Source organism: Mycteria americana, chromosome 15 (assembly GCF_035582795.1).
Source record: "Mycteria americana isolate JAX WOST 10 ecotype Jacksonville Zoo and Gardens chromosome 15, USCA_MyAme_1.0, whole genome shotgun sequence".
Classification (NCBI taxonomy): domain Eukaryota; kingdom Metazoa; phylum Chordata; class Aves; order Ciconiiformes; family Ciconiidae; genus Mycteria; species Mycteria americana.
This window is the reverse complement of record NC_134379.1, coordinates 14,333,933-14,356,294: the sequence shown is the minus strand read 5'-3', so window position 1 is coordinate 14,356,294 and position 22,362 is coordinate 14,333,933.

Genomic DNA, 22,362 nt, shown 5'->3' with positions numbered 1-22,362 from the left:
GCACTGGGACAGAGACATACAGAGTGTTGCCCCATTACCAAGCAAAGCTTTAGCAGAGCACGAATGTCTGTGTGGCAGCGAATGCAGTTCCAAGGGACAGTGAAAACCAGCTGCAGCTTTCAGTGCTGGCAGCTTTCCTGAGGGCACAATGTCTGGAAGTTTCCAATTTGGCAGCCGGGCTCTGCCAGAGAGATATACAGAGTGTTGATCCATTTCGAAGCAATGCTTTACCAGAGCGCGAATGTCTGTGTGGTAGCGAATGCAGTTCCAAGGGACAGTGAAAACCAGCTACAGCTTTCAGTGCTGGCAGCTTTCCTGTGGGCCCAATCTCTGGACGTTTCCAATTTGGCAGCCGGGCTCTGCCAGAGAGAGATACAGAGTGTTGCACCATTACCAAGCAAAGCTTTAGTAGAGCGCGAATGTCTGTGTGTCAGCGAATGCAGTTCCAAGGGACAGTGAAAACCAGCTACAGCTTTCAGTGCTGGCAGCATTCCTGTGGGCGCAATCTCTGGACGTTTCCAATTTGGCAGCCGTGCTCTGCCAGCGAGAGATACAGAGTGTTGCTCCATTTCGAAGCAATGCTTTAGCAGAGTGCGAATGTCTGTGTTGCAGGGAATGCAGTTCCAAGGGACAGTGAAAACCAGCTACAGCTTTCAGTGCTGGCAGCTTTCCTGTGGGCGCAATCTCTGGACGTTTCCAATTTGGCAGCCGTGGTCTGCCAGAGAGAGATACAGAGTGTTGCTCCATTTCGAAGGAATGCTTTAGCAGAGTCCGAATGTCTGTGTGGCAGCGAATGCAGTTCCAAGGGACAGTGAAAACCAGCTACAGCTTTCAGTGCTGGCAGCTTTCCTGTGGGCGCAATCTCTGGACGTTTCCAATTTGGCAGCCGGGCACTGGGACAGAGACATACAGAGTGTTGCCCCATTACCAAGCAAAGCTTTAGCAGAGCACGAATGTCTGTGTGGCAGCGAATGCAGTTCCAAGGGACAGTGAAAACCAGCTGCAGCTTTCAGTGCTGGCAGATTTCCTGTGGACGCAATCTCAGGACGTTTCCAATTTAGCAGCCGGGATGTGCCAGAGAGAGATACAGAGTGTTGCATCATTAGCTAGCAACGCTTTAGCAGAGCGCGAATGTCTGTGTGGCAGCGAATGCAGTTCCAAGGGACAGTGAAAACCAGCTGCAGCTTTCAGTGCTGGCAGATTTCCTGTGGACGCAATCTCAGGACGTTTCCAATTTAGCAGCCGGGATGTGCCAGAGAGAGATACAGAGTGTTGCCCCATTACGAAGCAAAGCTTAAGCAGAGCGCGAATGTCTGTGTGGCAGCGAATGCAGTTCCAAGGGACAGTGAAAACCAGCTGCAGCTTTCAGTGCTGGCAGATTTCCTGTGGACGCAATCTCAGGACGTTTCCAATTTAGCAGCCGGGATGTGCCAGAGAGAGATACAGAGTGTTGCCCCATTACGAAGCAAAGCTTAAGCAGAGCGCGAATGTCTGTGTGGCAGCGAATGCAGTTCCAAGGGACAGTGAAAACCAGCTGCAGCTTTCAGTGCTGGCAGATTTCCTGTGGACGCCATCTCTGGATGTTTCCAATTTGGCAGCCGGGATCTGCCAGAGAGAGATAAAGAGTGTTGCCCCATTACCAAGCAAAGCTTAAGCAGAGCGCGAATGTCTGTGTGGCAGCGAATGCAGTTCCAAGGGACAGTGAAAACCAGCTACAGCTTTCAGTGCTGGCAGCTTTCCTGTTGGCGTAATCTCTGGACGTTTCCAATTTGGCAGTCGGGCACTGGGACAGAGACATACAGAGTGTTGCCCCATTACCAAGCAAAGCTTTAGCAGAGCACGAATGTCTGTGTGGCAGCGAATGCAGTTCCAAGGGACAGTGAAAACCAGCTGCAGCTTTCAGTGCTGGCAGCTTTCCTGAGGGCACAATGTCTGGAAGTTTCCAATTTGGCAGCCGGGCTCTGCCAGAGAGATATACAGAGTGTTGATCCATTTCGAAGCAATGCTTTACCAGAGCGCGAATGTCTGTGTGGTAGCGAATGCAGTTCCAAGGGACAGTGAAAACCAGCTACAGCTTTCAGTGCTGGCAGCTTTCCTGTGGGCCCAATCTCTGGACGTTTTCAATTTAGCAGCCGGGCTCTGCCAGAGAGAGATACAGAGTGTTGCACCATTACCAAGCAAAGCTTTAGCAGAGCGCGAATGTCTGTGTGTCAGCGAATGCAGTTCCAAGGGACAGTGAAAACCAGCTACAGCTTTCAGTGCTGGCAGCATTCCTGTGGGCGCAATCTCTGGACGTTTCCAATTTGGCAGCCGGGCACTGGGACAGAGACATACAGAGTGTTACCCCATTACCAAGCAAAGCTTTAGCAGAGCACGAATGTCTGTGTGGCAGCGAATGCAGTTCCAAGGGACAGTGAAAACCAGCTACAGCTTTCAGTGCTGGCAGCTTTCCTGTGGGCACAATCTCTGGACGTGTCCAATTTGGCAGCCGTGCTCTGCCAGAGAGAGATACAGAGTGTTGCTCCATTTCGAAGCAATGCTTTAGCAGAGTGCGAATGTCTGTGTGGCAGGGAATGCAGTTCCAAGGGACAGTGAAAACCAGCTACAGCTTTCAGTGCTGGCAGCTTTCCTGTGGGCGCAATCTCTGGACGTTTCCAATTTGGCAGCCGTGCTCTGCCAGAGAGAGATACAGAGTGTTGCTCCATTTCGAAGCAATGCTTTACCAGAGCGTGAATGTCTGTGTGGCAGCGAATGCAGTTCCAAGGGACAGTGAAAACCAGCTACAGCTTTCAGTGCTGGCAGCTTTCCTGTGGGCGCTATCGCTGGACGTTTCCAATTTCACTGCCGGGCAGTCGGAGAGAGTTACACAGTGTTGCCCCATTACCTAGCAAAGCTTTAGCAGAGCGCGAATGTCTGTGTGGCAGCGAATGCAGTTCCAAGGGACAGTGAAAACCAGCTACAGCTTTCAGTGCTGGCAGCTTTCCTGTGGGCGCAATCTCTGGACATTTCCAATTTCACTGCCGGGCAGTCGGAGAGAGTGATATAGAGTGTTGCCCCATTACCTAGCAAAGCTTTAGCAGAGCGCGAATGTCTGTGTGGCAGCGAATGCAGTTCCAAGGGACAGTGAAAACCAGCTACAGCTTTCAGTGCTGGCAGCTTTCCTGTGGACGCAATCTCTGGACGTTTCAAATTTGGCAGCCGGGATCTGCCAGAGAGAGATACAGAGTGTTGCCCCATTACGAAGCAAAGCTTTAGCAGAGCGCGAATGTCTGTGTGGCAGCGAATGCAGTTCCAAGGGACAGTGAAAACCAGCTACAGCTTTCAGTGCTGGCAGCTTTCCTGTGGGCGCTATCGCTGGACGTTTCCAATTTCACTGCCGGGCAGTCGGAGAGAGTTATACAGAGTTTTGCCCCATTACATAGCAAAGCTTTAGCAGAGCGCGAATGTCTGTGTGGCAGCGAATGCAGTTCCAAGGGACAGTGAAAACCAGCTATAGCTTTCAGTGCTGGCGGCTTTCTTGCGGGCGCACTCTCTGGACGTTTTTAATTTGGCAGCCGGGCTCTGCCAGAGAGAGATACAGAGTGTTGCCCCATTACCAAGCAAAGCTTTAGCAGAGCGCGAATGTCTGTGTGTCATCGAATGGAGTTCCAAGGGACAGTGAAAACCAGCTACAGCTTTCAGTGCTGGCAGCTTTCCTGTGGGTGCAAACTCTGGACATTTCCAATTTCACTGCTGGGCAGTCGGAGAGAGTGATATAGAGTGTTGCCCCATTACCTAGCAAAGCTTTAGCAGAGCGCGAATGTCTGTGTGGCAGCGAATGCAGTTCCAAGGGACAGTGAAAAGCAGCTACAGCTTTCAGTGCTGGCAGCTTTCCTGTGGACGCAATCTCTGGACGTTTCAAATTTGGCAGCCGGGATCTGCCAGAGAGAGATACAGAGTGTTGCCCCATTACGAAGCAAAGCTTTAGCAGAGCGCGAATGTCTGTGTGGCAGCGAATGCAGTTCCAAGGGACAGTGAAAAGCAGCTACAGCTTTCAGTGCTGGCAGCTTTCCTGTGGGCGCTATCGCTGGACGTTTCCAATTTCACTGCCGGGCAGTCGGAGAGAGTTATACAGAGTTTTGCCCCATTACCAAGCAAAGCTTTAGCAGAGCGCGAATGTCTGTGTGGCAGCGAATGCAGTTCCAAGGGACAGTGAAAACCAGCTATAGCTTTCAGTGCTGGCGGCTTTCTTGCGGGCGCACTCTCTGGACGTTTTTAATTTGGCAGCCGGGCTCTGCCAGAGAGAGATACAGAGTGTTGCCCCTTTACCAAGCAAAGATTTAGCAGAGCGCGAATGTCTGTGTGGCAGCGAATGCAGTTCCAAGGGACAGTGAAAACCAGCTACAGCTTTCACTGCTGGCAGCTTTCGTGTGGCCGCTATCGCTGGACGTTTCCAATTTCAATGCCGGGCAGTCGGAGAGAGTTATACAGAGTTTTGCCCCATTAACTAGCAAAGCTTTAGCAGAGCGCGAATGTCTGTGTGGCAGCGAATGCAGTTCCAAGGGACAGTGAAAACCTGCTACAGCTTTCAGTGCTGGCAGCTTTCCTGTGGGCGCAATCTCTGGACGTTTCCAATTTGGCAGCCGGGCTCTGGCAGAGAGTGATACAGAGTGTTGCATCATTACCTAGCAAAGCTTTAGTAGAGCGCGAATGTCTGTGTGGCAGCGAATGCAGTTCCAAGGGACAGTGAAAACCAGCTACAGCTTTCAGTGCTGGCAGCTTTCCTGTGGGCGCAATCTCTGGACGTTTCCAATTTGGAAGACGGGCTCTGCCGGAGAGTGATACAGAGTGTTGCATCATTAGCTAGCAAAGCTTTACCAGAGCGCGAATGTCTGTGTGTCAGCGAATGCAGTTCCAAGGGACAGTGAAAACCAGCTGCAGCTTTCAGTGCTGGCAGCTTTCCTGTGGGCGCAATCTCTGGACGTTTCCAATTTGGCAGCCGGGCTCTGCCAGAGAGAGATACAGAGTTTTGCTCCATTTCGAAGCAATGCTTTAGCAGAGCGCGAATGTCTGTGTGGCAGCGAATGCAGTTCCAAGGGACAGTGAAAACCAGCTACAGCTTTCAGTGCTGGCAGCTTTCCTGTGGGCGCAATCTCTGGACGTTTCCAATTTGGCAGCCGGGCACTGGGACAGAGACATACAGAGTGTTACCCCATTACCAAGCAAAGCTTTAGCAGAGCACGAATGTCTGTGTGGCAGCGAATGCAGTTCCAAGGGACAGTGAAAACCAGCTGCAGCTTTCAGTGCTGGCAGCTTTCCTGTGGACGCAATCTCTGGACGTTTCAAATTTGTCAGCCGGGATCTGCCAGAGAGAGATACAGAGTGTTGCCGCATTACCAAGGAAAGCTTTAGCAGAGCGCGAATGTCTGTGTGGCAGCGAATGCAGTTCCAAGGAACAGTGTAAACCAGCTGCAGCTTTCAGTGCTGGCAGGTTTCCTGTGGACGCAATCTCTGGACGTTTCCAATTTGGAAGACGGGCTCTGCCAGCGAGTGATACAGAGTGTTGCCGCATTACCAAGCAAAGCTTTAGCAGAGCGCGAATGTCTGTGTGGCAGGGAATGCAGTTCCAAGGGACAATGAAAACCAGCTACAGCTTTCAGTGCTGGCAGCTTTCCTGTGGGCGCAATCTCTGGACGTTTCCAATTTGGCAGCCGGGCTCTGCCAGAGAGAGATACAGAGTGTTGCCCCATTACCAAGCAAAGCTTTAGCAGAGCACGAATGTCTGTGTGGCAGCGAATGCAGTTCCAAGGGACAGTGAAAACCAGCTACAGCTTTCAGTGCTGGCAGCTTTCCTGTGGGTGCTATCGCTGGACGTTTCCAATTTCACTGCCTGGCAGTCGGAGAGAGTTACACAGAGTTTTACCCCATTACCTAGCAAAGCTTTAGCAGAGCGCGAATGTCTGTGTGGCAGCGAATGCAGTTCCAAGGGACAGTGAAAACCAGCTACAGCTTTCAGTGCTGGCAGCTTTCCTGTGGGCGCAATCTCTGGACGTTTCCAATTTGGCAGCCGGGCTCTGCCAGAGAGATATACAGAGTGTTGCTCCATTTCGAAGCAATGCTTTACCAGAGCTTGAATGTCTGTGTGGCAGCGAATGCAGTTCCAAGGGACAGTGAAAACCAGCTACAGCTTTCAGTGCTGGCAGCTTTCCTGTGGGCGCTATCGCTGGACGTTTCCAATTTCACTGCCGAGCAGTCGGAGAGAGTTATACAGTGTTGCCCCATTACCTAGCAAAGCTTTAGCAGAGCGCGAATGTCTGTGTGGCAGCGAATGCAGTTCCAAGGAACAGTGAAAACCAGCTGCAGCTTTCAGTGCTGGCAGCTTTCCTGTGGACGCAATCTCTGGACGTTTCCAATTTGGCAGCCGGGATCTGCCAGAGAGATATACAGAGTGTTGCCCCATTACCAAGCAAAGCTTTAGCAGAGCACGAATGTCTGTGTGGCAGCGAATGCAGTTCCAAGGGACAGTGAAAACCAGCTACAGCTTTCACTGCTGGCAGCTTTCGTGTGGCCGCTATCGCTGGACATTTCCAATTTCAATGCCGGGCAGTCGGAGAGAGTTATACAGAGTTTTCCCCCAGTACCTAGCAAAGCTTTAGCAGAGCGCGAATGTCTGTGTGGCAGCGAATGCAGTTCCAAGGGACAGGGAAAACCAGCTAGAGCTTTCAGTGCTGGCAGCTTTCCTGTGGGCGCTATCGCTGGACGTTTCCAATTTCACTGCCGGGCAGTCGGAGAGAGTTATACAGTGTTGCCCCATTACCTAGCAAAGCTTTAGCAGAGCGCGAATGTCTGTGTGGCAGCGAATGCAGTTCCAAGGGACAGTGAAAACCAGCTACACCTTTCAGTGCTGGCAGCTTTCCTGTGGGCGCAATCTCTGGACGTTTCCAATTTGGCAGCCGGGCTCTGCCAGAGAGAGATACAGAGTGTTGCCCCATTACCAAGCAAAGCTTTAGCAGAGCGCGAATGTCTGTGTGGCAGCGAATGCAGTTCCAAGTGACAGTGAAAACCAGCTACAGCTTTCAGTGCTGGCAGCTTTCCTGTGGGTGCAAACTCTGGACGTTTCCAATTTCACTGCCGGGCAGTCGGAGAGAGTCATACAGAGTGTTGCCCCATTACCAAGCAAAGCTTTAGCAGAGCGCGAATGTCTGTGTGGCAGCGAATGCAGTTCCAAGGGACAGTGAAAACCAGCTACAGCTTTCAGTGCTGGCAGCTTTCCTGTGGGCACAATCTCTGGACGTTTCCAATTTGGCAGCCGGGCTCTGCCAGAGAGAGATACAGAGTGTTGCTCCATTTCGAAGCAATGCTTTAGCAGAGCGCGAATGTCTGTGTGGCAGCGAATGCAGTTCCAAGGGACAGTGAAAACCAGCTACAGCTTTCAGTGCTGGCAGCTTTCCTGTGGGCGCAATCTCTGGACGTTTCCAATTTGGCAGCCGGGCACTGGGACAGAGACATACAGAGTGTTACCCCATTACCAAGCAAAGCTTTAGCAGAGCACGAATGTCTGTGTGGCAGCGAATGCAGTTCCAAGGGACAGTGAAAACCAGCTACAGCTTTCAGTGCTGGCAGCTTTCCTGTGGACGCAATCTCTGGACGTGTCCAATTTGGCAGCCGGGATCTGCCAGAGAGAGATACAGAGTGTTGCCGCATTACCAAGCAAAGCTTTAGCAGAGCGCGAATGTCTGTGTGTCAGCGAATGGAGTTCCAAGTGACAATGAAAACCAGCTACAGCTTTCACTGCTCGCAGCTTTCCTGTGGGCGAAATCTCTGGACGTTTCCAATTTGGAAGACGGGCTCTGCCAGAGAGAGATACAGAGTGTTGCCCCATTACCAAGCAAAGCTTTAGCAGAGCACGAATGTCTGTGTGGCAGCGAATGCAGTTCCAAGGGACAGTGAAAACCAGCTACAGCTTTCAGTGCTGGCAGCTTTCCTGTGGGCGCTATCGCTGGACGTTTCCAATTTCACTGCCGGGCAGTCGGAGAGAGTTATAAAGAGTTTTGCCCCATTACATAGCAAAGCTTTAGCAGAGCGCGAATGTCTGTGTGGCAGCGAATGCAGTTCCAAGGGACAGTGAAAACCAGCTACAGCTTTCAGTGCTGGCAGCTTTCGTGTGGCCGCTATCGCTGGACGTTTCCAATTTCACTGCCGGGCAGTCGGAGAGAGTTACACAGAGTTTTGCCCCATTACCTAGCAAAGCTTTAGCAGAGCGCGAATGTCTGTGTGGCAGCGAATGCAGTTCCAAGGGACAGTGAAAACCAGCTACAGCTTTCAGTGCTGGCAGCATTCCTGTGGGCGCAATCTCTGGACGTTTCCAATTTGGAAGACGGGCTCTGCCAGAGAGAGATACAGAGTGTTTCCCATTACCAAGCAAAGCTTTAGCAGAGCGCGAATGTCTATGTGTCAGCGAATGCAGTTCCAAGGGACAGTGAAAACCAGCTACAGCTTTTAGTATTGGCAGCTTTCCTGTGGGTGCAAACTCTGGACGTTTCCAATTTCACTGCCGGGCAGGCGGAGAGAGTCATACAGAGTGTTGCCCCATTACCTAGCAAAGCTTTAGCAGAGCGCGAATGTCTGTGTGGCAGCGAATGCAGTTCCAAGGGACAGTGAAAACCAGCTGCAGCTTTCAGTGCTGGCAGCTTTCCTGTGGACGCAATCTCTGGACATTTCCAATATGGCAGCCGGGCTCTGCCAGAGAGAGATACAGAGTGTTGCTCCATTTCGAAGCAATGCTTTAGCAGAGCGCGAATGTCTGTGTGGCAGCGAATGCAGTTCCAAGGGACAGTGAAAACCAGCTACAGCTTTCAGTGCTGGCAGCTTTCCTGTGGGCGCAATCTCTGGACGTTTCCAATTTGGCAGCCGGGCTCTGCCAGAGAGAGATACAGAGTGTTGCCCCATTACCAAGCAAAGCTTTAGCAGAGCGCGAATGTCTGTGTGGCAGCGAATGCAGTTCCAAGGGACAGTGAAAAGCAGCTACAGCTTTCAGTGCTGGCAGCTTTCCTGTGGGCGCTATCGCTGGACGTTTCCAATTTCACTGCCGGGCAGTCGGAGAGAGTTATACAGAGTTTTGCCCCATTACCTAGCAAAGCTTTAGCAGAGCGCGAATGTCTGTGTGGCAGCGAATGCAGTTCCAAGGGACAGTGAAAACCAGCTACAGCTTTCAGTGCTGGCGGCTTTGTTGCGGGCGCACTCTCGGGACGTTTTTAATTTGGCAGCCGTGCTCTGCCAGAGAGAGATACAGAGTGTTGCCCCTTTACCAAGCAAAGCTTTAGCAGAGCGCGAATGTCTGTGTGGCAGCGAATGCAGTTCCAAGGGACAGTGAAAACCTGCTACAGCTTTCAGTGCTGGCAGCTTTCCTGTGGGCGCAATCTCTGGACGTTTCCAATTTGGAAGACGGGCTCTGCCAGAGAGTGATACAGAGTGTTGCATCATTAGCTAGCAAAGCTTTATAAGAGCGCGAATGTCTGTGTGGCAGCGAATGCAGTTCCAAGGGACAGTGAAAACCAGCTGCAGCTTTCAGTGCTGGCAGCTTTCCTGTGGACGCCATCTCTGGACGTTTCCAATTTGGCAGCCGGGATCTGCCAGAGAGAGATAAAGAGTGTTGCCCCATTACCAAGCAAAGCTTTAGCAGAGCGCGAATGTCTGTGTGGCAGCGAATGCAGTTCCAAGGGACAGTGAAAACCAGCTACAGCTTTCAGTGCTGGCAGCATTCCTGTGGGCGCAATCTCTGGACGTTTCCAATTTGGCAGCCGGGCACTGGGACAGAGACATACAGAGTGCTACCCCATAACCAAGCAAAGCTTTAGCAGAGCACGAATGTCTGTGTGGCAGCGAATGCAGTTCCAAGGGACAGTGAAAACCAGATACAGCTTTCAGTGCTGGCAGCTTTCCTGTGGGCACAATCTCTGGACGTGTCCAATTTGGCAGCCGTGCTCTGCCAGAGAGAGATACAGAGTGTTGCTCCATTTCGAAGCAATGGTTTAGCAGAGTGCGAATGTCTGTGTGGCAGGGAATGCAGTTCCAAGGGACAGTGAAAACCAGCTACAGCTTTCAGTGCTGGCAGCTTTCCTGTGGGCGCAATCTCTGGACGTTTCCAATTTGGCAGCCGTGCTCTGCCAGAGAGAGATACAGAGTGCTGCTCCATTTCGAAGCAATGCTTTACCACAGCGTGAATGTCTGTGTGGCAGCGAATGCAGTTCCAAGGGACAGTGAAAACCAGCTACAGCTTTCAGTGCTGGCAGCTTTCCTGTGGGCGCTATCGCTGGACGTTTCCAATTTCACTGCCGGGCAGTCGGAGAGAGTTATACAGAGTTTTGCCCCATTACATAGCAAAGCTTTAGCAGAGCGCGAATGTCTGTGTGGCAGCGAATGCAGTTCCAAGGGACAGTGAAAACCAGCTATAGCTTTCAGTGCTGGCGGCTTTCTTGCGGGCGCACTCTCTGGACGTTTTTAATTTGGCAGCCGGGCTCTGCCAGAGAGAGATACAGAGTGTTGCCCCATTACCAAGCAAAGCTTTAGCAGAGCGCGAATGTTTGTGTGGCAGCGAATGCAGTTCCAAGGGACAGTGAAAACCAGCTACAGCTTTCACTGCTGGCATCTTTCGTGTGGCCGCTATCGCTGGACGTTTCCAATTTCAATGCCGGGCAGTCGGAGAGAGTTATACAGAGTTTTGCCCCATTAACTAGCAAAGCTTTAGCAGAGCGCGAATGTCTGTGTGGCAGCGAATGCAGTTCCAAGGGACAGTGAAAACCTGCTACAGCTTTCAGTGCTGGCAGCTTTCCTGTGGGCGCAATCTCTGGACGTTTCCAATTTGGCAGCCGGGCTCTGCCAGAGAGTGATACAGAGTGTTGCATCATTACCTAGCAAAGCTTTAGTAGAGCGCGAATGTCTGTGTGGCAGCGAATGCAGTTCCAAGGGACAGTGAAAACCAGCTGCAGCTTTCAGTGCTGGCAGCTTTCCTGTGGGCGCAATCTCTGGACGTTTCCAATTTGGAAGACGGGCTCTGCCGGAGAGTGATACAGAGTGTTGCATCATTAGCTAGCAAAGCTTTACCAGAGCGCGAATGTCTGTGTGGCAGCGAATGCAGTTCCAAGGGACAGTGAAAACCAGCTGCAGCTTTCAGTGCTGGCAGCTTTCCTGTGGCCGCTATCGCTGGACGTTTCCAATTTGGCAGCCGGGCTCTGCCAGAGGGAGATACAGAGTTTTGCTCCATTTCGAAGCAATGCTTTAGCAGAGCGCGAATGTCTGTGTGGCAGCGAATGCAGTTCCAAGGAACAGTGTAAACCAGCTGCAGCTTTCAGTGCTGGCAGCTTTCCTGTGGACGCAATCTCTGGACGTTTCCAATTTGGAAGACGGGCTCTGGCAGCGAGTGATACAGAGTGTTGCCGCATTACCAAGCAAAGCTTTAGCAGAGCGCGAATGTCTGTGTGTCAGCGAATGGAGTTCCAAGTGACAATGAAAACCAGCTACAGCTTTCAGTGCTGGCAGCTTTCCTGTGGGCGCAATCTTTGGACGTTTCCAATTTGGCAGCCGGGCTCTGCCAGAGAGAGATACACAGTGTTGCCCCATTACCAAGCAAAGCTTTAGCAGAGCACGAATGTCTGTGTGGCAGCGAATGCAGTTCCAAGGGACAGTGAAAACCAGCTACAGCTTTCAGTGCTGGCAGCTTTCCTGTGGGCGCTATCGCTGGACGTTTCCAATTTCACTGCCGGGCAGTCGGAGAGAGTTACACAGAGTTTTACCCCATTACCTAGCAAAGCTTTAGCAGAGCGCGAATGTCTGTGTGGCAGCGAATGCAGTTCCAAGGGACAGTGAAAACCAGCTACAGCTTTCAGTGCTGGCGGCATTCTTGCGGGCGCACTCTCTGGACGTTTCCAATTTGGCAGCCGGGCTCTGCCAGAGAGAGATACAGAGTGTTGCCCCATTACCAAGCAAAGCTTTAGCAGAGCGCGAATGTCTGTGTGGCAGCGAATGCAGTTCCAAGGGACAGTGTAAACCAGCTGCAGCTTTCAGTGCTGGCAGCTTTCCTGTGGACGCAATCTCTGGACGTTTCCAATTTGGAAGACGGGCTCTGGCAGCGAGTGATACAGAGTGTTGCCGAATTACCAAGCAAAGCTTTAGCAGAGCGCGAATGTCTGTGTGTCAGCGAATGGAGTTCCAAGTGACAATGAAAACCAGCTACAGCTTTCAGTGCTGGCAGCTTTCCTGTGGGCGCAATCTTTGGACGTTTCCAATTTGGCAGCCGGGCTCTGCCAGAGAGAGATACACAGTGTTGCCCCATTACCAAGCAAAGCTTTAGCAGAGCACGAATGTCTGTGTGGCAGCGAATGCAGTTCCAAGGGACAGTGAAAACCAGCTACAGCTTTCAGTGCTGGCAGCTTTCCTGTGGGTGCAAACTCTGGACGTTTCCAATTTCACTGCCGGGCAGGCGGAGAGAGTCATACAGAGTGTTGCCCCATTACCTAGCAAAGCTTTAGCAGAGCGCGAATGTCTGTGTGGCAGCGAATGCAGTTCCAAGGGACAGTGAAAACCAGCTAGAGCTTTCAGTGCTGGCAGCTTTCCTGTGGACGCAATCTCTGGACATTTCCAATATGGCAGCCGGGCTCTGCCAGAGAGAGATACAGAGTGTTGCTCCATTTCGAAGCAATGCTTTAGCAGAGCGCGAATGTCTGTGTGGCAGCGAATGCAGTTCCAAGGGACAGTGAAAACCAGCTACAGCTTTCAGTGCTGGCAGCTTTCCTGTGGGCGCAATCTCTGGACGTTTCCAATTTGGCAGCCGGGCTCTGCCAGAGAGAGATACAGAGTGTTGCCCCATTACCAAGCAAAGCTTTAGCAGAGCGCGAATGTCTGTGTGGCAGCGAATGCAGTTCCAAGGGACAGTGAAAACCAGCTACATCTTTCAGTGCTGGCAGCTTTCGTGTGGCTGCTATCGCTGGACGTTTCCAATTTCACTGCCGGGCAGTCGGAGAGAGTTATACAGAGTTTTGCCCCATTACCTAGCAAAGCTTTAGCAGAGCGCGAATGTCTGTGTGGCAGCGAATGCAGTTCCAAGGGACAGTGAAAACCAGCTGCAGCTTTCAGTGCTGGCAGATTTCCTGTGGACGCAATCTCAGGACGTTTCCAATTTAGCAGCCGGGATGTGCCAGAGAGAGATACAAAGTGTTGCCCCATTACGAAGCAAAGCTTTAGCAGAGCGCGAATGTCTGTGTGGCAGCAAATGCAGTTCCAAGGGACAGTGAAAACCAGCTACAGCTTTCAGTGCTGGCAGCTTTCGTGTGGCCGCTCTCGCTGGACGTTTCCAATTTCACTGCCGGGCAGTCGGAGAGAGTTATACAGAGTTTTGCCCCATTACCTAGCAAAGCTTTAGCAGAGCGCGAATGTCTGTGTGGCAGCGAATGCAGTTCCAAGGGACAGTGAAAACCAGCTACAGCTTTCAGTGCTGGCAGCTTTCCTGTGGGCGCAATCTCTGGACGTTTCCAATTTGGCAGCCGGGCACTGGGACAGAGTGTTACCCCTTTACCAAGCAAAGCTTTAGCAGAGCACGAATGTCTGTGTGGCAGCGAATGCAGTTCCAAGGGACAGTGAAAACCAGCTGCAGCTTTCAGTGCTGGCAGCTTTCCTGTGGGCGCAATCTCTGGACGTTTCAAATTTGGCAGCCGGGATCTGCCAGAGAGAGATACAGAGTGTTGCCCCATTACCAAGCAAAGCTTTAGCAGAGCGCGAATGTCTGTGTGGCAGCAAATGCAGTTCCAAGGGACAGTGAAAACCAGCTACAGCTTTCAGTGCTGGCAGCTTTCGTGTGGCCGCTCTCGCTGGACGTTTCCAATTTCACTGCCGGGCAGTCGGAGAGAGTTATACAGAGTTTTGCCCCATTACCTAGCAAAGCTTTAGCAGAGCGCGAATGTCTGTGTGGCAGCGAATGCAGTTCCAAGGGACAGTGAAAACCAGCTAGAGCTTTCAGTGCTGGCAGCTTTCCTGTGGGCGCAATCTCTGGACGTTTCCAATTTGGCAGCCGGGCACTGGGACAGAGTGTTACCCCTTTACCAAGCAAAGCTTTAGCAGAGCACGAATGTCTGTGTGGCAGCGAATGCAGTTCCAAGGGACAGTGAAAACCAGCTGCAGCTTTCAGTGCTGGCAGCTTTCCTGTGGGCGCAATCTCTGGACGTTTCAAATTTGGCAGCCGGGATCTGCCAGAGAGAGATACAGAGTGTTGCCCCATTACCAAGCAAAGCTTTAGCAGAGCGCGAATGTCTGTGTGGCAGCGAATGCAGTTCCAAGGGACAGTGAAAACCAGCTACAGCTTTCAGTGCTGGCAGCTTTCCTGTGGGCGCACTCTCGGGACGTTTCCAATTTGGCAGCCGGGCTCTGCCAGAGAGAGATACAGAGTGTTGCCCCTTTACCAAGCAAAGCTTTAGCAGAGCGCGAATGCCTGTGTGGCAGCGAATGCAGTTCCAAGGGACAGTGAAAACCTGCTACAGCTTTCAGTGCTGGCAGCTTTCCTGTGGCCGCTATCGCTGGACGTTTCCAATTTGGCAGCCGGGCTCTGCCAGAGAGTGATACAGAGTGTTGCATCATTAGCTAGCAACGCTTTAGCAGAGCGCGAATGTCTGTGTGGCAGCGAATGCAGTTCCAAGGGACAGTGAAAACCAGCTAGAGCTTTCAGTGCTGGCAGCTTTCCTGTGGGCGCAATCTCTGGACGTTTCCAATTTGGCAGCCGGGCACTGGGACAGAGTGTTACCCCTTTACCAAGCAAAGCTTTAGCAGAGCACGAATGTCTGTGTGGCAGCGAATGCAGTTCCAAGGGACAGTGAAAACCAGCTGCAGCTTTCAGTGCTGGCAGCTTTCCTGTGGGCGCAATCTCTGGACGTTTCAAATTTGGCAGCCGGGATCTGCCAGAGAGAGATACAGAGTGTTGCCCCATTACCAAGCAAAGCTTTAGCAGAGCGCGAATGTCTGTGTGGCAGCGAATGCAGTTCCAAGGGACAGTGAAAACCAGCTACAGCTTTCAGTGCTGGCAGCTTTCCTGTGGGCGCTATCGCTGGACGTTTCCAATTTCACTGCCGGGCAGTCGGAGAGAGTTATACAGAGTTTTGCCCCATTACATAGCAAAGCTTTAGCAGAGCACGAATGTCTGTGTGGCAGCGAATGCAGTTCCAAGGGACAGTGAAAACCAGCTACAGCTTTCAGTGCTGGCGGCTTTCTTGCGGGCGCACTCTCGGGACGTTTCCAATTTGGCAGCCGGGCTCTGCCAGAGAGAGATACAGAGTGTTGCCCCTTTACCAAGCAAAGCTTTAGCAGAGCGCGAATGCCTGTGTGGCAGCGAATGCAGTTCCAAGGGACAGTGAAAACCTGCTACAGCTTTCAGTGCTGGCAGCTTTCCTGTGGCCGCTATCGCTGGACGTTTCCAATTTGGCAGCCGGGCTCTGCCAGAGAGTGATACAGAGTGTTGCATCATTAGCTAGCAACGCTTTAGCAGAGCGCGAATGTCTGTGTGGCAGCGAATGCAGTTCCAAGGGACAGTGAAAACCAGCTGCAGCTTTCAGTGCTGGCAGCTTTCCTGTGGACGCCATCTCTGGACGTTTCCAATTTGGCAGCCGGGATCTGCCAGAGAGAGATAAAGAGTGTTGCCCCATTACCAAGCAAAGCTTTAGCAGAGCGCGAATGTCTGTGTGGCAGCGAATGCAGTTCCAAGGGACAGTGAAAACCAGCTACAGCTTTCAGTGCTGGCAGCTTTCCTGTGGGCACAATCTCTGGACGTGTCCAATTTGGCAGCCGTGCTCTGCCAGAGAGAGATACAGAGTGTTGCTCCATTTCGAAGCAATGGTTTAGCAGAGTGCGAATGTCTGTGTGGCAGGGAATGCAGTTCCAAGGGACAGTGAAAACCAGCTACAGCTTTCAGTGCTGGCAGCTTTCCTGTGGGCGCAATCTCTGGACGTTTCCAATTTGGCAGCCGTACTCTGCCAGAGAGAGATACAGAGTGTTGCTCCATTTCGAAGCAATGTTTTACCAGAGCGTGAATGTCTGTGTGGCAGCGAATGCAGTTCCAAGGGACAGTGAAAACCAGCTACAGCTTTCAGTGCTGGCAGCTTTCCTGTGGGCGCTATCGCTGGACGTTTCCAATTTCACTGCCGGGCAGTCGGAGAGAGTTACACAGTGTTGCCCCATTACCTAGCAAAGCTTTAGCAGAGCGCGAAGGTCTGTGTGGCAGCGAATGCAGTTCCAAGGGACAGTGAAAACCTGCTACAGCTTTCAGTGCTGGCAGCTTTCCTGTGGGCGCAATCTCCGGACGTTTCCAATTTGGCAGCCGGGCTCTGCCAGAGAGAGATACAGAGTGTTGCCCCATTACCAAGCAAAGCTTTAGCAGAGCGCGAATGTCTGTGTGTCAGCGAATGCAGTTCCAAGGGACAGTGAAAACCAGCTACAGCTTTCAGTGCTGGCAGCTTTCCTGTGGGTGCAAACTCTGGACATTTCCAATTTCACTGCCGGGCAGTCGGAGAGAGTGATATAGAGTGTTGCCCCATTACCTAGCAAAGCTTTAGCAGAGCGCGAATGTCTGTGTGGCAGCGAATGCAGTTCCAAGGGACAGTGAAAACCAGCTACAGCTTTCAGTGCTGGCATCTTTCCTGTGGGCGCTATCGTTGGACGTTTCCAATTTCACTGCCGGGCAGTCGGAGAGAGTTATACAGAGTTTTGCCCCATTACATAGCAAAGCTTTAGCAGAGCGCGAATGTCTGTGTGGCAGCGAATGCAGTTCCAAGGGACAGTGAAAACCAGCTATAGCTTTCAGTGGTGGCGGCTTTCTTGCGGGTGCACTCTCTGGACGTTTTTAATTTGGCAGCCGGGCTCTGCCAGAGAGAGATACAGAGTGTTGCCCCTTTACCAAGCAAAGCTTTAGCAGAGCGCGAATGTCTGTGTGGCAGCGAATGCAGTTCCAAGGGACAGTGAAAACCAGCTACAGCTTTCAGTGCTGGCAGCTTTCCTGTGGCCGCTATCGCTGGACGTTTCCAATATCAATGCCGGGCAGTCGGAGAGAGTTATACAGAGTTTTGCCCCATTAAATAGCAAAGCTTTAGCAGAGCGCGAATGTCTGTGTGGCAGCGAATGCAGTTCCAAGGGACAGTGAAAACCTGCTACAGCTTTCAGTGCTGGCAGCTTTCCTGTGGACGCAATCTCTGGACGTTTCCAATTTGGAAGACGGGCTCTGCCAGCGAGTGATACAGAGTGTTGCCGCATTACCAAGCAAAGCTTTAGCAGAGTGCGAATGTCTGTGTGTCAGCGAATGGAGTTCCAAGTGACAATGAAAACCAGCTACAGCTTTCAGTGCTGGCAGCTTTCCTGTGGGCGCAATCTTTGGACGTTTCCAATTTGGCAGCCGGGCTCTGCCAGAGAGAGATACAGAGTGTTGCCCCATTACCAAGCAAAGCTTTAGCAGAGCGCGAATGTCTGTGTGGCAGCGAATGCAGTTCCAAGGGACAGTGAAAACCAGCTACAGCTTTCAGTGCTGGCAGCTTTCCTGTGGGTGCAAACTCTGGACGTTTCCAATTTCACTGCCGGGCAGTCGGAGAGAGTCATACAGAGTGTTGCCACATTACCTAGCAAAGCTTTAGCAGAGCACGAATGTCTGTGTGGCAGCGAATGCAGTTCCAAGGGACAGTGAAAACCAGCTACAGCTTTCACTGCTGGCAGCTTTCGTGTGGCCGCTATCGCTGGACGTTTCCAATTTCACTGCCGGGCAGTCGGAGAGAGTTATAAAGAGTTTTGCCCCATTACCTAGCAAAGCTTTAGCAGAGCGCGAATGTCTGTGTGGCAGCGAATGCAGTTCCAAGGGACAGTGAAAACCAGCTACAGCTTTCAGTGCTGGCAGCTTTCATGTGGACGCAATCTCTGGACGTTTCCAATTTGGAAGACGGGCTCTGCCAGAGAGAGATACAGAGTGTTTCCCCATTACCAAGCAAAGCTTTAGCAGAGCGCGAATGTCTGTGTGTCAGCGAATGCAGTTCCAAGGGACAGTGAAAACCAGCTACAGCTTTCAGTGTTGGCAGCTTTCCTGTGGGTGCAAACTCTGGACGTTTCCAATTTAACTGCCGGGGAGTCGGAGAGAGTCATACAGAGTGTTGCCCCATTACCAAGCAAAGCTTTAGCAGAGCGCGAATGTCTGAGTGGCAGCGAATGCAGTTCCAAGGGACAGTGAAAACCAGCTACAGCTTTCAGTGCTGGCAGCTTTCCTGTGGGCGCAATCTCTGGACGTTTCCAATTTGGCAGCCGGGCTCTGCCAGAGAGAGATACAGAGTGTTGCTCCATTTCGAAGCAATGCTTTAGCAGAGCGCGAATGTCTGTGTGGCAGCGAATGCAGTTCCAAGGGACAGTGAAAACCAGCTACAGCTTTCAGTGCTGGCAGCTTTCCTGTGGGCGCAATCTCTGGACGTTTCCAATTTGGCAGTCGGGCACTGGGACAGAGACATACAGAGTGTTACCCCATTACCAAGCAAAGCTTTAGCAGAGCACGAATGTCTGTGTGGCAGCGAATGCAGTTCCAAGGGACAGTGTAAACCAGCTGCAGCTTTCAGTGCTGGCAGCTTTCCTGTGGACGCAATCTCTGGACGTTTCAAATTTGTCAGCCGGGATCTGCCAGAGAGAGATACAGAGTGTTGCCCCATTACCAAGCAAAGCTTTAGCAGAGCGCGAATGTCTGTGTGGCAGCGAATGCAGTTCCAAGGGACAGTGTAAACCAGCTGCAGCTTTCAGTGCTGGCAGCTTTCCTGTGGACGCAATCTCTGGACGTTTCAAATTTGGAAGACGGGCTCTGCCAGAGAGTGATACAGAGTGTTGCCGCATTACCAAGCAAAGCTTTAGCAGAGCGCGAATGTCTGTGTGTCAGCGAATGGAGTTCCAAGTGACAATGAAAACCAGCTACAGCTTTCACTGCTGGCAGCTTTCCTGTGGGCGCAATCTCTGGACGTTTCCAATTTGGAAGACGGGCTCTGCCAGAGAGAGATACAGGGTGTTGCCCCATTACCAAGCAAAGCTTTAGCAGAGCACGAATGTCTGTGTGGCAGCGAATGCAGTTCCAAGGGACAGTGAAAACCAGCTACATCTTTCAGTGCTGGCAGCTTTCCTGTGGGCGCTATCGCTGGACGTTTCCAATTTCACTGCCGGGCAGTCGGAGAGAGTTATACAGAGTTTTGCCCCATTACATAGCAAAGCTTTAGCAGATCGCGAATGTCTGTGTGGCAGCGAATGCAGTTCCAAGGGACAGTGAAAACCAGCTATCGCTTTCAGTGCTGGCGGCATTCTTGCGGGCGCACTCTCTGGACGTTTCCAATTTGGCAGCCGGGCTCTGCCAGAGAGAGATACAGAGTTTTGCCCCATTACCAAGCAAAGCTTTAGCAGAGCGCGAATGTCTGTGTGGCAGCGAATGCAGTTCCAAGGGACAGTGAAAACCAGCTACAGCTTTCACTGCTGGCAGCTTTCGTGTGGCCGTTATCGCTGGACGTTTCCAATTTCACTGCCGGGCAGTCGGAGAGAGTTACACAGAGTTTTGCCCCATTACCTAGCAAAGCTTTAGCAGAGCGCGAATGTCTGTGTGGCAGCGAATGCAGTTCCAAGGGACAGTGAAAACCAGCTACAGCTTTCAGTGCTGGCAGCATTCCTGTGGGCGCAATCTCTGGACGTTTCCAATTTGGAAGACGGGCTCTGCCAGAGAGAGATACAGAGTGTTTCCCATTACTTAGCAAAGCTTTAGCAGAGCGCGAATGTCTATGTGTCAGCGAATGCAGTTCCAAGGGACAGTGAAAACCAGCTACAGCTTTCAGTGTTGGCAGCTTTCCTGTGGGTGCAAACTCTGGACGTTTCCAATTTCACTGCCGGGCAGGCGGAGAGAGTCATACAGAGTGTTGCCCCATTACCTAGCAAAGCTTTAGCAGAGCGCGAATGTCTGTGTGGCAGCGAATGCAGTTCCAAGGGACAGTGAAAACCAGCTACAGCTTTCAGTGCTGGCAGCTTTCCTGTGGACGCAATCTCTGGACGTTTCCAATATGGCAGCCGGGCTCTGCCAGAGAGAGATACAGAGTGTTGCTCCATTTCGAAGCAATGCTTTAGCAGAGCGCGAATGTCTGTGTGGCAGCGAATGCAGTTCCAAGGGACAGTGAAAACCAGCTACAGCTTTCAGTGCTGGCAGCTTTCCTGTGGGCGCAATCTCTGGACGTTTCCAATTTGGCAGCCAGGCTCTGCCAGAGAGAGATACAGAGTGTTGCCCCATTACCAAGCAAAGCTTTAGCAGAGCGCGAATGTCTGTGTGGCAGCGAATGCAGTTCCAAGGGACAGTGAAAACCAGCTACAGCTTTCAGTGCTGGCAGCTTTCGTGTGGCCGCTATCGCTGGACATTTCCAATTTCACTGCCGGGCAGTCGGAGAGAGTTATACAGAGTTTTGCCCCATTACCTAGCAAAGCTTTAGCAGAGCGCGAATGTCTGTGTGGCAGCGAATGCAGTTCCAAGGGACAGTGAAAACCAGCTACAACTTTCACTGCTGGCAGCTTTCCTGTGGGCGCAATCTCTGGACGTTTCCAATTTGGCAGCCGGGCTCTGCCAGAGAGATATACAGAGTGTTGCTCCATTTCGAAGCAACGCTTTAGCAGAGCGCGAATGTCTGAGTGGCAGCGAATGCAGTTCCAAGGGACAGTGAAAACCAGCTACAGCTTTCAGTGCTGGCAGCTTTCCTGTGGGCGCAATCTCTGGACGTTTCCAATTTGGCAGCCGGGCTCGGCCAGAGAGAGAAACAGAGTGTTGCACCATTACCAAGCAAAGCTTTATCAGAGCGCGAATGTCTGTGTGGCAGCGAATGCAGTTCCAAGGGACAGTGAAAACCAGCTACAGCTTTCAGTGCTGGCAGCTTTCCTGTGGGCGCAATCTCTGGACGTTTCCAATTTGGCAGCCGGGCACTGGGACAGAGACATACAGAGTGTTACCCCATTACCAAGCAAAGCTTTAGCAGAGCACGAATGTCTGTGTGGCAGCGAATGCAGTTCCAAGGGACAGTGAAAACCAGCTACAGCTTTCAGTGCTGGCAGCTTTCCTGTGGGCGCTATCGCTGGACGTTTCCAATTTCACTGCCGGGCAGTCGGAGAGAGTTATACAGAGTTTTGCCCCATTACATAGCAAAGCTTTAGCAGAGCACGAATGTCTGTGTGGCAGCGAATGCAGTTCCAAGGGACAGTGAAAACCATCTACAGCTTTTACTGCTGGCAGCTTTCGTGTGGCTGCTATCGCTGGACGTTTCCAATTTCAATGCCGGGCAGTCGGAGAGAGTTATACAGAGTTTTGCCCCATTACCTAGCAAAGCTTTAGCAGACCGCGAATGTCTGTGTGGCAGCGAATGCAGTTCCAAGGGACAGTGAAAACCAGCTACAGCTTTCAGTGCTGGCAGCTTTCCTGTGGGCGCAATCTCTGGACGTTTCCAATTTGGAAGACAGGCTCTGCCAGAGAGTGATACAGAGTGTTGCATCATTAGCTAGCAACGCTTTAGCAGAGCGCGAATGTCTGTGTGGCAGCGAACGGGGTTCCAAGTGACAATGAAAACCAGCTACAGCTTTCAGTGCTGGCAGCTTTCCTGTGGGCGCAATCTCTGGACGTTTACAATTTGGCAGCCGGGCTCTGCCAGAGAGAGATACAGAGTGTTGCCCCATTACCAAGCAAAGCTTTAGCAGAGCGCGACTGTCTGTGTGGCAGCGAATGCAGTTCCAAGGGACAGTGAAAACCAGCTACAGCTTTCAGTGTTGGCAGCTTTCCTGTGGGTGCAAAGTCTGGACGTTTCCAATTTCACTGCCGGGCAGTCGGAGAGAGTCATACAGAGTGTTGCCCCATTACCTAGCAAAGCTTTAGCAGAGCGCGAATGTATGTGTGGCAGCGAATGCAGTTCCAAGGGACAGTGAAAACCAGCTGCAGCTTTCAGTGCTGGCAGCTTTCCTGAGGGCACAATGTCTGGAAGTTTCCAATTTGGCAGCCGGGCTCTGCCAGAGAGATATACAGAGTGTTGCTCCATTTCGAAGCAATGCTTTACCAGAGCGCGAATGTCTGTGTGGTAGCGAATGCAGTTCCAAGGGACAGTGAAAACCAGCTTCAGCTTTCAGTACTGGCAGCTTTCCTGTGGGCCCAATCTCTGGACGTTTCCAATTTAGCAGCCGGGCTCTGCCAGAGAGAGATACAAAGTGTTGCCCCATTACGAAGCAAAGCTTTAGCAGAGCGCGAATGTCTGTGTGGCAGCAAATGCAGTTCCAAGGGACAGTGAAAACCAGCTACAGCTTTCAGTGCTGGCAGCTTTCGTGTGGCCGCTCTCG